Genomic DNA, 16,515 nt, shown 5'->3' on the forward strand with positions numbered 1-16,515 from the left:
TATTGGAGCCCGCAGGCAAATGATTTTTAATGATCAAAAAAGAAATTTGGAAAAAATTATGGCCTTTGAATACACAATGAAGACTGCACTTTGTATACTCAAGAAAAATTAATAATGGATAATTAAATAATGGTCAAATTATTTTTTTAAGTTGAACATGGTTAAAAAAGTTTCAAAATTGTGTCCACAAAAATAAACTAGAGCTATATTCTGAAAATAAAATTGGAATGGGGGTATTGGAGCCCGAAGGCAAATCATTTTTAAGGATCAAATAAGAAATTTGGAAAAAATTATGGTCTTGGAATTCAGAATGAAGACTGCACTATGTATTCTCAAGAATAATAAATGATGGATAATTAAATAATAAAAAAATTATTTTTTTTTAGTTTTATATGGTTGAAAAAGTTTGAAAATTGTGACCACTAAAATGAACAACAGCTATATTTTGAAAATCAAATTGGAATGGGAGTATTGGTGCCTGCAGGCAAATGACTTTTTAAGGATCAAAAAAGAAATTTGGAAAAAATTATGATCTTTGAATACACAATGAAGACTGCACTATGTATTCTCAAGAAAAATAAAAGAAAGGTAATTAAATCATGATAAAATTATTTTTTTTAGTTGAACATGGTTAAAAAAGTTTGAGAATTGTGTCCACAAAAATAAACTAGAGCTATATTTTGAAAATAAAATTGGAAAGAGGGTATTGGCGCCCGCAGGCAAATGATTTTTAAGGATCAAAAAAGAAATTTGGAAAAAATTATGGCCTTTGAATACACAATGAAGACTGCACTTTGTATTCTCAAGAAAAATAAATGATGGATAATTAAATAATGATAAAATTATTTTTTTAAGTTGAACATGGTTAAAAAAGTTTCAAAATGGTGACCACAAAAAAAAACTAGTGCTATATTTTGAAAATAAAATTGGAATGGGGGTATTGGAGCCGAAGGCAAATGATTTTTAAGGATAAAAAAAGAAATTTGGAAAAAATTATGATCTTTGAATACACAATGAAGCCTGCACTATGTATTCTCAAGAAAAATAAAAGAAAGGTAATTAAATCATGATAAAATTATTTTTTTTAGTTGAACATGGTTAAAAAAGTTTGAAAATTGTGACCACAAAAATGAACAAGAGCTATATTTTGAAAATAAAATTGGAAAGGGGGTATTGGAGCCCGCAGGCAAATAACTTTTTAAGGAACAAAAAAAAAATTTGGAAAAAATTATGGGCTTTGAATACACTATGAAGACTGAACTTTGTATTTTAATGAAAAATAAATGAAAGATAATTAAATCATGATAAATTATGTTTTTTAGTGGCAAATGGCTTATTAAGTTTAACAATTGTGTCCTCAAAAATAAACTAGAGCTATATTTTGAAAATAAAATTGGAAAGGGAGTATTGGTGCCCGCAGGCAAATGACTTTTTAAGGATCAAAAAAGAAATTTGGAAAAAATTATGATCTTTGAATACACAATGAAGACTGCACTATGTATTCTCAAGAATAATAAATGATAGATAATTAAATAATAAAAAAATTATTTTTTTTAGTTTTACATGGTTGAAAAAGTTTGAAAATTGTGACCACTAAAATGAACAAGAGCTATATTTTGAAAATAAAATTGGAAAGGGGGTATTGGAGCCCGTAGGCAAATTAATGATTTTTAAGGATCAAAAAAGAAATTTGGAAAAAATTATGGGTTTTGAACACACGATGAAGACTGCATTTTGTATTCTCAAGAAAAACAAATGAAATAAAAAATGAAAGAAAATTTAATCATGATAAATTATGTATTTTAGTTGCAAGTGGCATATTAAGTTTAACAATTGTGGCCACAAAAATAAACTAGAGCTATATTTTGAAAATAAAATTGGAATGGGGGTATTGGAGCCCGAAGGCAAATGATTTTTAATGATCAAAAAAGAAATTTGGAAAAAATTATGGCCTTTGAATACACAATGAAGACTGCACTTTGTATACTCAAGAAAAATTAATGATGGATAATTAAATAATGGTAAAATTATTTTTTTTAGTTGAACATGGTTAAAAAAGTTTGAGAATTGTGATCACAAAAATGAAAAAGAGCTATATTATGAAAATAAAATTGGAAAGGGAGTATTGGAGCCCGCAGGCAAATGATTTTTAAGGATCACAAAAGAAATTTGGAAAAAATTATAAGCTTAGAATACACAATGAAGACTATTCTTTGTATTATTAATAAAAATAAATGAAATAAAAAATGAAGGAAAATTTAATCATGATAAATTATGTTTTTTAGTGGCAAGTGGCTTATTAAGTTTAACAATTGTGGCCACAAAAATAAACTAGAGCTATATTTTGAAAATAAAATTGGAATGGGGGTATTGGAGCCGAAAGCAAATCGTTTTTAAGGATCAAAAAAGAAATTTGGAAAAAATTATGATCTTTGAATACACAATGAAGACAGCTCATTGTATTCTCGAGAAAAATAAATGAAATAAAAAATGAAAGAAAATTAAATCATGAAATTATGTTTTTTAGTGGCAAGTGGCTTATTAAGTTTAACAATTGTTTCCACAAAAATAAACTAGAGCTATATTTTGAAAATAAAATTGGAATGGGGGTATTGGAGCCCGAAGGCAAATGAATTTTAAGGATCAAAAAAGAAATTTGGAAAAAATTATGGCCTTTGAATACACAATGAAGACTGCACTTTGTATTCTCAAGAAAAATAAATGATGGATAATTAAATAATGATAAAATTATTTTTTTAAGTTGAACATGGTTAAAAAAGTTTCAAAATGGTGACCACAAAAAAAAACTAGAGCTATATTTTGAAAATAAAATTGGAATGGGGGTATTGGAGCCGAAGGCAAATGATTTTTAAGGATCAAAAAAGAAATTTGGAAAAAAATATGATCTTTGAATACACAATGAAGACTGCATTTTGTATTCTCAAGAAAAACAAATGAAATAAAAAATGAAAGAAAATTTAATCATGAAATTATGTTTTTTAGTGACAAGTGGCTTATTATTTTTAACAATTGTGTCCACAAAAATGAACAAGTGCTATATTTTAAAAATAAAATTGTAAAGAGGGTATTGGCGCCCGCAGGCAAATGATTTTTAAGGATCAAAAAAGAAATTTGGAAAAAATTATGGCCTTTGAATACACAATGAAGACTGCACTTTGTATTCTCAAGAAAAATAAATGATGGATAATTCAATCATGATAAAATTATTTTTTTTAATTAAAATGGTTAAAAAAGTTTGAGAATTGTGACCACAAAAATGAACATGAGCTATATTTTGAAAATAAAATTGGAAAGGGGGTATTGGAGCCCGCAGGCAAATGATTTTTAAGGATCAAAAAAGAAATTTGAAAAAAATTATGATCTTTGAATACACAATGGAGCCTGCACTATGTATTCTCAAGAAAAATAAAAGAAAGTTAATTCAATCATGATAAAATTATTTCTTTTAGTTGAACATGGTTAAAAAAGTTTCAAAATTGTGTCCACAAAAATAAACTAGAGCTATATTTTGAAAATAAAATTGGAAAGGGGGTATTGGAGCCCGCAGGCAAATTATTTGTAAGGATCAAAAAAGGAATTTGGAACAAATTATGGGCTTTGAACACACGATGAAGACTGCATTTTGTATTCTCAAGAAAAACAAATGAAAGAAAAAATGAAAGAAAATTTAATCATGATAAATTATGTATTTTAGTTGCAAGTGGCATATTAAGTTTAACAATTGTGTCCACAAAAATAAACTAGAGCTATATTTTGAAAATAAAAATGAGAAGGGGGTATTGGAGCCCGCAGGCAAATGTTTTTTAAGGATCAAAAAAGAAATTTGGAAAAAATTATGATCTTTGAAAACACAATGAAGCCTGCACTATGTATTCTCAAGAAAAATAAAAGAAAGATAATTCAATCATGATAAAATTATTTTTTTTTAGTTGAACATGGTTAAAAAAGTTTGAGAATTGTGATCACAAAAATGAACAAGAGCTATATTTTGAAAAAAAAATTGGAAAGGGAGTATTGGAGCCCGCAGGCAAATGATTTTTAAGGATCACAAAAGAAATTTGGAAAAATTTATAATCTTAGAATACACAATGAAGACTGTTCTTTGTATTATTAATAAAAATAAATGAAATAAAAAATGAAAGAAAATTTAATCATGATAAACTATGTTTTTTAGTGGCAAGTGGCTTATTAAGTTTAACAATTGTGGCCACAAAAATAAACTAGAGCTATATTTTGAAAATAAAATTGGAATGGGGGTATTGGAGCCCGCAGGCAAATGATTTTTAATGATCAAAAAAGAAATTTGGAAAAAATTATGGCCTTTGAATACACAATGAAGACTGCACTTTGTATACTCAAGAAAAATTAATAATGGATAATTAAATAATGGTCAAATTATTTTTTTAAGTTGAACATGGTTAAAAAAGTTTCAAAATTGTGTCCACAAAAATAAACTAGAGCTATATTCTGAAAATCAAATTGGAATGGGAGTATTGGTGCCTGCAGGCAAATGACTTTTTAAGGATCAAAAAAGAAATTTGGAAAAAATTATGATCTTTGAATACACAATGAAGACTGCACTATGTATTCTCAAGAAAAATAAAAGAAAGGTAATTAAATCATGATAAAATTATTTTTTTTAGTTGAACATGGTTAAAAAAGTTTGAGAATTGTGTCCACAAAAATAAACTAGAGCTATATTTTGAAAATAAAATTGGAAAGAGGGTATTGGCGCCCGCAGGCAAATGATTTTTAAGGATCAAAAAAGAAATTTGGAAAAAATTATGGCCTTTGAATACACAATGAAGACTGCACTTTGTATTCTCAAGAAAAATAAATGATGGATAATTAAATAATGATAAAATTATTTTTTTAAGTTGAACATGGTTAAAAAAGTTTCAAAATGGTGACCACAAAAAAAAACTAGTGCTATATTTTGAAAATAAAATTGGAATGGGGGTATTGGAGCCGAAGGCAAATGATTTTTAAGGATAAAAAAAGAAATTTGGAAAAAATTATGATCTTTGAATACACAATGAAGCCTGCACTATGTATTCTCAAGAAAAATAAAAGAAAGGTAATTAAATCATGATAAAATTATTTTTTTTAGTTGAACATGGTTAAAAAAGTTTGAAAATTGTGACCACAAAAATGAACAAGAGCTATATTTTGAAAATAAAATTGGAAAGGGGGTATTGGAGCCGAAGGCAAATGATTTTTAAGGATCAAAAAAGAAATTTGGAAAAAAATATGATCTTTGAATACACAATGAAGACTGCATTTTGTATTCTCAAGAAAAACAAATGAAATAAAAAATGAAAGAAAATTTAATCATGAAATTATGTTTTTTAGTGACAAGTGGCTTATTATTTTTAACAATTGTGTCCACAAAAATGAACAAGTGCTATATTTTAAAAATAAAATTGTAAAGAGGGTATTGGCGCCCGCAGGCAAATGATTTTTAAGGATCAAAAAAGAAATTTGGAAAAAATTATGGCCTTTGAATACACAATGAAGACTGCACTTTGTATTCTCAAGAAAAATAAATGATGGATAATTCAATCATGATAAAATTATTTTTTTTAATTAAAATGGTTAAAAAAGTTTGAGAATTGTGACCACAAAAATGAACATGAGCTATATTTTGAAAATAAAATTGGAAAGGGGGTATTGGAGCCCGCAGGCAAATGATTTTTAAGGATCAAAAAAGAAATTTGAAAAAAATTATGATCTTTGAATACACAATGGAGCCTGCACTATGTATTCTCAAGAAAAATAAAAGAAAGTTAATTCAATCATGATAAAATTATTTCTTTTAGTTGAACATGGTTAAAAAAGTTTCAAAATTGTGTCCACAAAAATAAACTAGAGCTATATTTTGAAAATAAAATTGGAAAGGGGGTATTGGAGCCCGCAGGCAAATTATTTGTAAGGATCAAAAAAGGAATTTGGAACAAATTATGGGCTTTGAACACACGATGAAGACTGCATTTTGTATTCTCAAGAAAAACAAATGAAAGAAAAAATGAAAGAAAATTTAATCATGATAAATTATGTATTTTAGTTGCAAGTGGCATATTAAGTTTAACAATTGTGTCCACAAAAATAAACTAGAGCTATATTTTGAAAATAAAAATGAGAAGGGGGTATTGGAGCCCGCAGGCAAATGTTTTTTAAGGATCAAAAAAGAAATTTGGAAAAAATTATGATCTTTGAAAACACAATGAAGCCTGCACTATGTATTCTCAAGAAAAATAAAAGAAAGATAATTCAATCATGATAAAATTATTTTTTTTTAGTTGAACATGGTTAAAAAAGTTTGAGAATTGTGATCACAAAAATGAACAAGAGCTATATTTTGAAAAAAAAATTGGAAAGGGAGTATTGGAGCCCGCAGGCAAATGATTTTTAAGGATCACAAAAGAAATTTGGAAAAATTTATAATCTTAGAATACACAATGAAGACTGTTCTTTGTATTATTAATAAAAATAAATGAAATAAAAAATGAAAGAAAATTTAATCATGATAAACTATGTTTTTTAGTGGCAAGTGGCTTATTAAGTTTAACAATTGTGGCCACAAAAATAAACTAGAGCTATATTTTGAAAATAAAATTGGAATGGGGGTATTGGAGCCCGCAGGCAAATGATTTTTAATGATCAAAAAAGAAATTTGGAAAAAATTATGGCCTTTGAATACACAATGAAGACTGCACTTTGTATACTCAAGAAAAATTAATAATGGATAATTAAATAATGGTCAAATTATTTTTTTAAGTTGAACATGGTTAAAAAAGTTTCAAAATTGTGTCCACAAAAATAAACTAGAGCTATATTCTGAAAATCAAATTGGAATGGGAGTATTGGTGCCTGCAGGCAAATGACTTTTTAAGGATCAAAAAAGAAATTTGGAAAAAATTATGATCTTTGAATACACAATGAAGACTGCACTATGTATTCTCAAGAAAAATAAAAGAAAGGTAATTAAATCATGATAAAATTATTTTTTTTAGTTGAACATGGTTAAAAAAGTTTGAGAATTGTGTCCACAAAAATAAACTAGAGCTATATTTTGAAAATAAAATTGGAAAGAGGGTATTGGCGCCCGCAGGCAAATGATTTTTAAGGATCAAAAAAGAAATTTGGAAAAAATTATGGCCTTTGAATACACAATGAAGACTGCACTTTGTATTCTCAAGAAAAATAAATGATGGATAATTAAATAATGATAAAATTATTTTTTTAAGTTGAACATGGTTAAAAAAGTTTCAAAATGGTGACCACAAAAAAAAACTAGTGCTATATTTTGAAAATAAAATTGGAATGGGGGTATTGGAGCCGAAGGCAAATGATTTTTAAGGATAAAAAAAGAAATTTGGAAAAAATTATGATCTTTGAATACACAATGAAGCCTGCACTATGTATTCTCAAGAAAAATAAAAGAAAGGTAATTAAATCATGATAAAATTATTTTTTTTAGTTGAACATGGTTAAAAAAGTTTGAAAATTGTGACCACAAAAATGAACAAGAGCTATATTTTGAAAATAAAATTGGAAAGGGGGTATTGGAGCCCGCAGGCAAATAACTTTTTAAGGAACAAAAAAAAAATTTGGAAAAAATTATGGGCTTTGAATACACAATGAAGACTGCACTATGTATTCTCAAGAATAATAAATGATAGATAATTAAATAATAAAAAAATTATTTTTTTTAGTTTTACATGGTTGAAAAAGTTTGAAAATTGTGACCACTAAAATGAACAAGAGTTATATTTTGAAAATAAAATTGGAAAGGGGGTATTGGAGCCCGTAGGCAAATGAATGATTTTTAAGGATCAAAAAAGAAATTTGGAAAAAATTATGGGTTTTGAACACACGATGAAGACTGCATTTTGTATTCTCAAGAAAAACAAATGAAATAAAAAATGAAAGAAAATTTAATCATGATAAATTATGTATTTTAGTTGCAAGTGGCATATTAAGTTTAACAATTGTGGCCACAAAAATAAACTAGAGCTATATTTTGAAAATAAAATTGGAATGGGGGTATTGGAGCCCGAAGGCAAATGATTTTTAATGATCAAAAAAGAAATTTGGAAAAAATTATGGCCTTTGAATACACAATGAAGACTGCACTTTGTATACTCAAGAAAAATTAATGATGGATAATTAAATAATGGTAAAATTATTTTTTTTAGTTGAACATGGTTAAAAAAGTTTGAGAATTGTGTCCACAAAAATAAACTAGAGCTATATTTTGAAAATAAAATTGGAATGGGGGTATTGGAGCCGAAGGCAAATAATTTTTAAGGATCAAAAAAGAAATTTGGAAAAGATTATGGACTTTGAATACACAATGAAGACTGCTCTTTGTATTCTTGAGAAAAATAAATGAAATAAAAAATGAAAGAAAATTTAATCATGAAATTATGTTTTTTAGTGGCAAGTGGCTTATTAAGTTTAACAATTGTGTCCACAAAAATAAACTAGAGCTATATTTTGAAAATAAAATTGGAATGGGGGTATTGGAGCCCGCAGGCAAATGATTTTTAAGGGTCAAAAAAGAAATTTGGAAAAAATTATGATCTTTGAATACACAATGAAGACTGCACTATGTATTCTCAAGAAAAATAAAAGAAAGATAATTCAATCATGATAAAATTATTTTTTTTAGTTGAACATGGTTAAAAAAGTTTGAGAATTGTGTCCACAAAAATAAACTAGAGCTATATTTTGAAAATAAAATTGGAATGGGGGTATTGGAGCCGAAGGCAAATAACTTTTTAAGGAACAAAAAAAAAATTTGGAAAAAATTATGGGCTTTGAATACACAATGAAGACTGAACATTGTATTTTAAAGAAAAATAAATGAAAGATAATTAAATCATGATAAAATTATTTTTTTTAGTTGAACATGGTTAAATATATTTGAAAATGGTGTCCACAAATATAAACTAGAGCTATATTTTGAAAATAAAATTGGAAAGGGGGGATTGGAGCCCGCAGGCAAATTATTTGTAAGGATCAAAAAAGAAATTTGGAACAAATTATGGGCTTTGAACACACAATGAAGACTGCATTTTGTATTCTCAAGAAAAACAAATGAAATAAAAAATGAAAGAAAATTTAATCATGAAATTATGTTTTTTAGTGACAAGTGGCTTATTAAGTTTAACAATTGTGTCCACAAAAATAAACTAGAGCTAAATTTTGAAAATAAAATTGGAATGGGGGTATTGGAGCCCGAAGACAAATGATTTTTAAGGATCAAAAAAGAAATTTGGAAAAAATTATGGTCTTTGAATACACAATGAAGACTGCACTATGTATTCTCAAGAATAATAAATGATGGATAATTAAATAATAAAAAAATTATTTTTTTTTTAGTTTTACATGGTTGAAAAAGTTTGAAAATTGTGACCACTAAAATGAACAAGAGCTATATTTTGAAAATAAAATTGGAAAGGGGGTATTGGAGCCCGCAGGCAAATGATTTTTAAGGATCAAAAAAGGAATTTGGAAAAAATTATAATCTTAGAATACACAATGAAGACTGCTCTTTGTATTCTTGAGAAAAATAAATGAAATAAAAAATGAAAGAAAATTAAATCATGAAATTATGTTTTTTAGTGGCAAGTGGCTTATTAAGTTTAACAATTGTGTCCACAAAAATAAACTAGAGCTATATTTTGAAAATAAAATTGGAATGGGGGTATTGGAGCCCGCAGGCAAATGATTTTTAATGATCAAAAAAGAAATTTGGAAAAAATTATGGCCTTTGAATACACAATGAAGACTGCACTTTGTATACTCAAGAAAAATTAATAATGGATAATTAAATAATGGTCAAATTATTTTTTTAAGTTGAACATGGTTAAAAAAGTTTCAAAATTGTGTCCACAAAAATAAACTAGAGCTATATTCTGAAAATAAAATTGGAAAGGGGGTATTGGAGCCCGCAGGCAAATTATTTTTAAGGATCAAAAGAGAAATTTGGAAAAAATTATGGGTTTTGAACACACAATGAAGTCTGCACTTTGTATTCTCAAGAAAAATAAAAGAAAGATAATTCAATCATGATAAAATTATTTTTTTTAGTTGAACATGGTTAAAAAAGTTTGAGAATTGTGATCACAAAAATGAAAAAGAGCTATATTTTGAAAATAAAATTGGAAAGGGAGTATTGGAGCCCGCAGGCAAATGATTTTTAAGGATCACAAAAGAAATTTGGAAAAAATTATAAGCTTAGAATACACAATGAAGACTATTCTTTGTATTATTAATAAAAATAAATGAAATAAAAAATGAAGGAAAATTTAATCATGATAAATTATGTTTTTTAGTGGCAAGTGGCTTATTAAGTTTAACAATTGTGGCCACAAAAATAAACTAGAGCTATATTTTGAAAATAAAATTGGAATGGGGGTATTGGAGCCGAAAGCAAATAATTTTTAAGGATCAAAAAAGAAATTTGGAAAAAATTATGATCTTTGAATACACAATGAAGACTGCTCATTGTATTCTCGAGAAAAATAAATGAAATAAAAAATGAAAGAAAATTAAATCATGAAATTATGTTTTTTAGTGGCAAGTGGCTTATTAAGTTTAACAATTGTTTCCACAAAAATAAACTAGAGCTATATTTTGAAAATAAAATTGGAATGGGGGTATTGGAGCCCGAAGGCAAATGATTTTTAAGGATCAAAAAAGAAATTTGGAAAAAATTATGGCCTTTGAATACACAATGAAGACTGCACTTTGTATTCTCAAGAAAAATAAATGATGGATAATTAAATAATGATAAAATTATTTTTTTAAGTTGAACATGGTTAAAAAAGTTTCAAAATGGTGACCACAAAAAAAAACTAGAGCTATATTTTGAAAATAAAATTGGAATGGGGGTATTGGAGCCGAAGGCAAATGATTTTTAAGGATCAAAAAAGAAATTTGGAAAAAAATATGATCTTTGAATACACAATGAAGACTGCATTTTGTATTCTCAAGAAAAACAAATGAAATAAAAAATGAAAGAAAATTTAATCATGAAATTATGTTTTTTAGTGGCAAGTGGCTTATTATTTTTAACAATTGTGTCCACAAAAATGAACAAGTGCTATATTTTGAAAATAAAATTGTAAAGAGGGTATTGGCGCCCGCAGGCAAATGATTTTTAAGGATCAAAAAAGAAATTTGGAAAAAATTATGGCCTTTGAATACACAATGAAGACTGCACTTTGTATTCTCAAGAAAAATAAATGATGGATAATTCAATCATGATAAAATTATTTTTTTAAATTAAAATGGTTAAAAAAGTTTGAGAATTGTGACCACAAAAATGAACATGAGCTATATTTTGAAAATAAAATTGGAAAGGGGGTATTGGAGCCGAAGGCAAATGATTTTTAAGGATAAAAAAAGAAATTTGGAAAAAATTATGATCTTTGAATACACAATGAAGCCTGCACTATGTATTCTCAAGAAAAATAAAAGAAAGGTAATTAAATCATGATAAAATTATTTTTTTTAGTTGAACATGGTTAAAAAAGTTTGAAAATTGTGACCACAAAAATGAACAAGAGCTATATTTTGAAAATAAAATTGGAAAGGGGGTATTGGAGCCCGCAGGCAAATAACTTTTTAAGGAACAAAAAAAAAATTTGGAAAAAATTATGGGCTTTGAATACACAATGAAGACTGAACTTTGTATTTTAATGAAAAATAAATGAAAGATAATTAAATCATGATAAATTATGTTTTTTAGTGGCAAATGGCTTATTAAGTTTAACAATTGTGTCCTCAAAAATAAACTAGAGCTATATTTTGAAAATAAAATTGGAAAGGGAGTATTGGTGCCCGCAGGCAAATGACTTTTTAAGGATCAAAAAAGAAATTTGGAAAAAATTATGATCTTTGAATACACAATGAAGACTGCACTATGTATTCTCAAGAATAATAAATGATAGATAATTAAATAATAAAAAAATTATTTTTTTTAGTTTTACATGGTTGAAAAAGTTTGAAAATTGTGACCACTAAAATGAACAAGAGCTATATTTTGAAAATAAAATTGGAAAGGGGGTATTGGAGCCCGTAGGCAAATGAATGATTTTTAAGGATCAAAAAAGAAATTTGGAAAAAATTATGGGTTTTGAACACACGATGAAGACTGCATTTTGTATTCTCAAGAAAAACAAATGAAATAAAAAATGAAAGAAAATTTAATCATGATAAATTATGTATTTTAGTTGCAAGTGGCATATTAAGTTTAACAATTGTGGCCACAAAAATAAACTAGAGCTATATTTTGAAAATAAAATTGGAATGGGGGTATTGGAGCCCGAAGGCAAATGATTTTTAATGATCAAAAAAGAAATTTGGAAAAAATTATGGCCTTTGAATACACAATGAAGACTGCACTTTGTATACTCAAGAAAAATTAATGATGGATAATTAAATAATGGTAAAATTATTTTTTTAAGTTGAACATGGTTAAAAAAGTTTCAAAATTGTGTCCACAAAAATAAACTAGAGCTATATTCTGAAAATAAAATTGGAAAGGGGGTATTGGAGCCCGCAGGCAAATTATTTTTAAGGATCAAAAAAGAAATTTGGAAAAAATTATGGGTTTTGAACACACGATGAAGACTGCATTTTGTATTCTCAAGAAAAACAAATGTAATAAAAAATGAAAGAAAATTTAATCATGATAAATTATGTATTTTAGTTGCAAGTGGCATATTAAGTTTAACAATTGTGGCCACAAAAATAAACAAGAGCTATATTTTGAAAATAAAATGGGAAGGGGGTATTGGAGCCCGCAGGCAAATGATTTTTAAGGATCAAAAAAGAAATTTGGAAAAAATTATGATCTTTGAATACACAATGAAGACTGCACTATGTATTCTCAAGAAAAATAAAAGAAAGATAATTCAATCATGATAAAATTATTTTTTTTAGTTGAACATGGTTAAGAAAGTTTGAGAATTGTGTCCACAAAAATAAACTAGAGCTATATTTTGAAAATAAAATTGGAATGGGGGTATTGGAGCCGAAGGCAAATAATTTTTAAGGATCAAAAAAGAAATTTGGAAAAGATTATGGACTTTGAATACACAATGAAGACTGCTCTTTGTATTCTTGAGAAAAATAAATGAAATAAAAAATGAAAGAAAATTTAATCATGAAATTATGTTTTTTAGTGGCAAGTGGCTTATTAAGTTTAACAATTGTGTCCACAAAAATAAACTAGAGCTATATTTTGAAAATAAAATTGGAATGGGGGTATTGGAGCCCGCAGGCAAATGATTTTTAAGGGTCAAAAAAGAAATTTGGAAAAAATTATGATCTTTGAATACACAATGAAGACTGCACTATGTATTCTCAAGAAAAATAAAAGAAAGATAATTCAATCATGATAAAATTATTTTTTTTAGTTGAACATGGTTAAAAAAGTTTGAGAATTGTGTCCACAAAAATAAACTAGAGCTATATTTTGAAAATAAAATTGGAATGGGGGTATTGGAGCCGAAGGCAAATAACTTTTTAAGGAACAAAAAAAAAATTTGGAAAAAATTATGGGCTTTGAATACACAATGAAGACTGAACATTGTATTTTAAAGAAAAATAAATGAAAGATAATTAAATCATGATAAAATTATTTTTTTTAGTTGAACATGGTTAAATATATTTGAAAATGGTGTCCACAAATATAAACTAGAGCTATATTTTGAAAATAAAATTGGAAAGGGGGGATTGGAGCCCGCAGGCAAATTATTTGTAAGGATCAAAAAAGAAATTTGGAACAAATTATGGGCTTTGAACACACAATGAAGACTGCATTTTGTATTCTCAAGAAAAACAAATGAAATAAAAAATGAAAGAAAATTTAATCATGAAATTATGTTTTTTAGTGACAAGTGGCTTATTAAGTTTAACAATTGTGTCCACAAAAATAAACTAGAGCTAAATTTTGAAAATAAAATTGGAATGGGGGTATTGGAGCCCGAAGACAAATGATTTTTAAGGATCAAAAAAGAAATTTGGAAAAAATTATGGTCTTTGAATACACAATGAAGACTGCACTATGTATTCTCAAGAATAATAAATGATGGATAATTAAATAATAAAAAAATTATTTTTTTTTTAGTTTTACATGGTTGAAAAAGTTTGAAAATTGTGACCACTAAAATGAACAAGAGCTATATTTTGAAAATAAAATTGGAAAAGGGGTATTGGAGCCCGCAGGCAAATGATTTTTAAGGATCAAAAAAGGAATTTGGAAAAAATTATAATCTTAGAATACACAATGAAGACTGCTCTTTGTATTCTTGAGAAAAATAAATGAAATAAAAAATGAAAGAAAATTAAATCATGAAATTATGTTTTTTAGTGGCAAGTGGCTTATTAAGTTTAACAATTGTGTCCACAAAAATAAACTAGAGCTATATTTTGAAAATAAAATTGGAATGGGGGTATTGGAGCCCGCAGGCAAATGATTTTTAATGATCAAAAAAGAAATTTGGAAAAAATTATGGCCTTTGAATACACAATGAAGACTGCACTTTGTATACTCAAGAAAAATTAATAATGGATAATTAAATAATGGTCAAATTATTTTTTTAAGTTGAACATGGTTAAAAAAGTTTCAAAATTGTGTCCACAAAAATAAACTAGAGCTATATTCTGAAAATAAAATTGGAAAGGGGGTATTGGAGCCCGCAGGCAAATTATTTGTAAGGATCAAAAAAGGAATTTGGAACAAATTATGGGCTTTGAACACACGATGAAGAATGCATTTTGTATTCTCAAGAAAAACAAATGAAAGAAAAAATGAAAGAAAATTTAATCATGATAAATTATGTATTTTAGTTGCAAGTGGCATATTAAGTTTAACAATTGTGTCCACAAAAATAAACTAGAGCTATATTTTGAAAATAAAAATGAGAAGGGGGTATTGGAGCCCGCAGGCAAATGTTTTTTAAGGATCAAAAAAGAAATTTGGAAAAAATTATGATCTTTGAAAACACAATGAAGCCTGCACTATGTATTCTCAAGAAAAATAAAAGAAAGATAATTCAATCATGATAAAATTTTTTTTTTTTAGTTGAACATGGTTAAAAAAGTTTGAGAATTGTGATCACAAAAATGAACAAGAGCTATATTTTGAAAATAAAATTGGAAAGGGAGTATTGGAGCCCGCAGCCAAATGATTTTTAAGGATCACAAAAGAAATTTGGAAAAAATTATAATCTTAGAATACACAATGAAGACTGTTCTTTGTATTATTAATAAAAATAAATGAAATAAAAAATGAAAGAAAATTTAATCATGATAAATTATGTTTTTTAGTGGCAAGTGGCTTATTAAGTTTAACAATTGTGGCCACAAAAATAAACTAGAGCTATATTTTGAAAATAAAATTGGAATGGGGGTATTGGAGCCCGCAGGCAAATTATTTGTAAGGATCAAAAAAGGAATTTGGAACAAATTATGGGCTTTGAACACACGATGAAGACTGCATTTTGTATTCTCAAGAAAAACAAATGAATGAAAAAATGAAAGAAAATTTAATCATGATAAATTATGTATTTTAGTTGCAAGTGGCATATTATTTTTAACAATTGTGTCCACAAAAATAAACAAGTGCTATATTTTGAAAATAAAATTGGAAAGAGGGTATTGGCGCCCGCAGGCAAATGATTTTTAAGGATCAAAAAAGAAATTTGGAAAAAATTATGGCCTTTGAATACACAATGAAGACTGCACTTTGTATACTCAAGAAAAATTAATAATGGATAATTAAATAATGGTCAAATTATTTTTTTAAGTTGAACATGGTTAAAAAAGTTTCAAAATTGTGTCCACAAAAATAAACTAGAGCTATATTCTGAAAATAAAATTGGAATGGGGGTATTGGAGCCCGAAGGCAAATGATTTTTAAGGATCAAAAAAGAAATTTGGAAAAAATTATGGCCTTTGAATACACAATGAAGACTGCACTTTGTATTCTCAAGAAAAATAAATGATGGATAATTAAATAATGATAAAATTATTTTTTTAAGTTGAACATGGTTAAAAAAGTTTCAAAATTGTGTCCACAAAAATAAACTAGAGCTATATTTTGAAAATAAAATTGGAAAGGGGGTATTGGAGCCCGCAGGCAAATTATTTGTAAGGATCAAAAAAGGAATTTGGAACAAATTATGGGCTTTGAACACACGATGAAGACTGCATTTTGTATTCTCAAGAAAAACAAATGAATGAAAAAATGAAAGAAAATTTAATCATGATAAATTATGTATTTTAGTTGCAAGTGGCATATTATTTTTAACAATTGTGTCCACAAAAATAAACAAGTGCTATATTTTGAAAATAAAATTGGAAAGAGGGTATTGGCGCCCGCAGGCAAATGATTTTTAAGGATCAAAAAAGAAATTTGGAAAAAATTATGGCCTTTGAATACACAATGAAGACTGCACTTTGTATTCTCAAGAA

General features: G+C 26.9%; 1 long non-coding RNA gene across 1 annotated transcript in view; it reads right to left on the minus strand.

Moving 5' to 3' along the window:
* Positions 1-16,515, minus strand: part of LOC149055979 (uncharacterized) — a 77,514-nt gene that overhangs the window by 45,189 nt on the left and 15,810 nt on the right. The window lies entirely within an intron of this gene.

This window comes from Diuraphis noxia, unplaced genomic scaffold (genome assembly GCF_037042655.1).
Source record: "Diuraphis noxia isolate RWA-SAM2 unplaced genomic scaffold, SU_Dnox_SAM2 contig0004, whole genome shotgun sequence".
Taxonomy (NCBI): Eukaryota; Metazoa; Arthropoda; class Insecta; order Hemiptera; family Aphididae; genus Diuraphis; species Diuraphis noxia.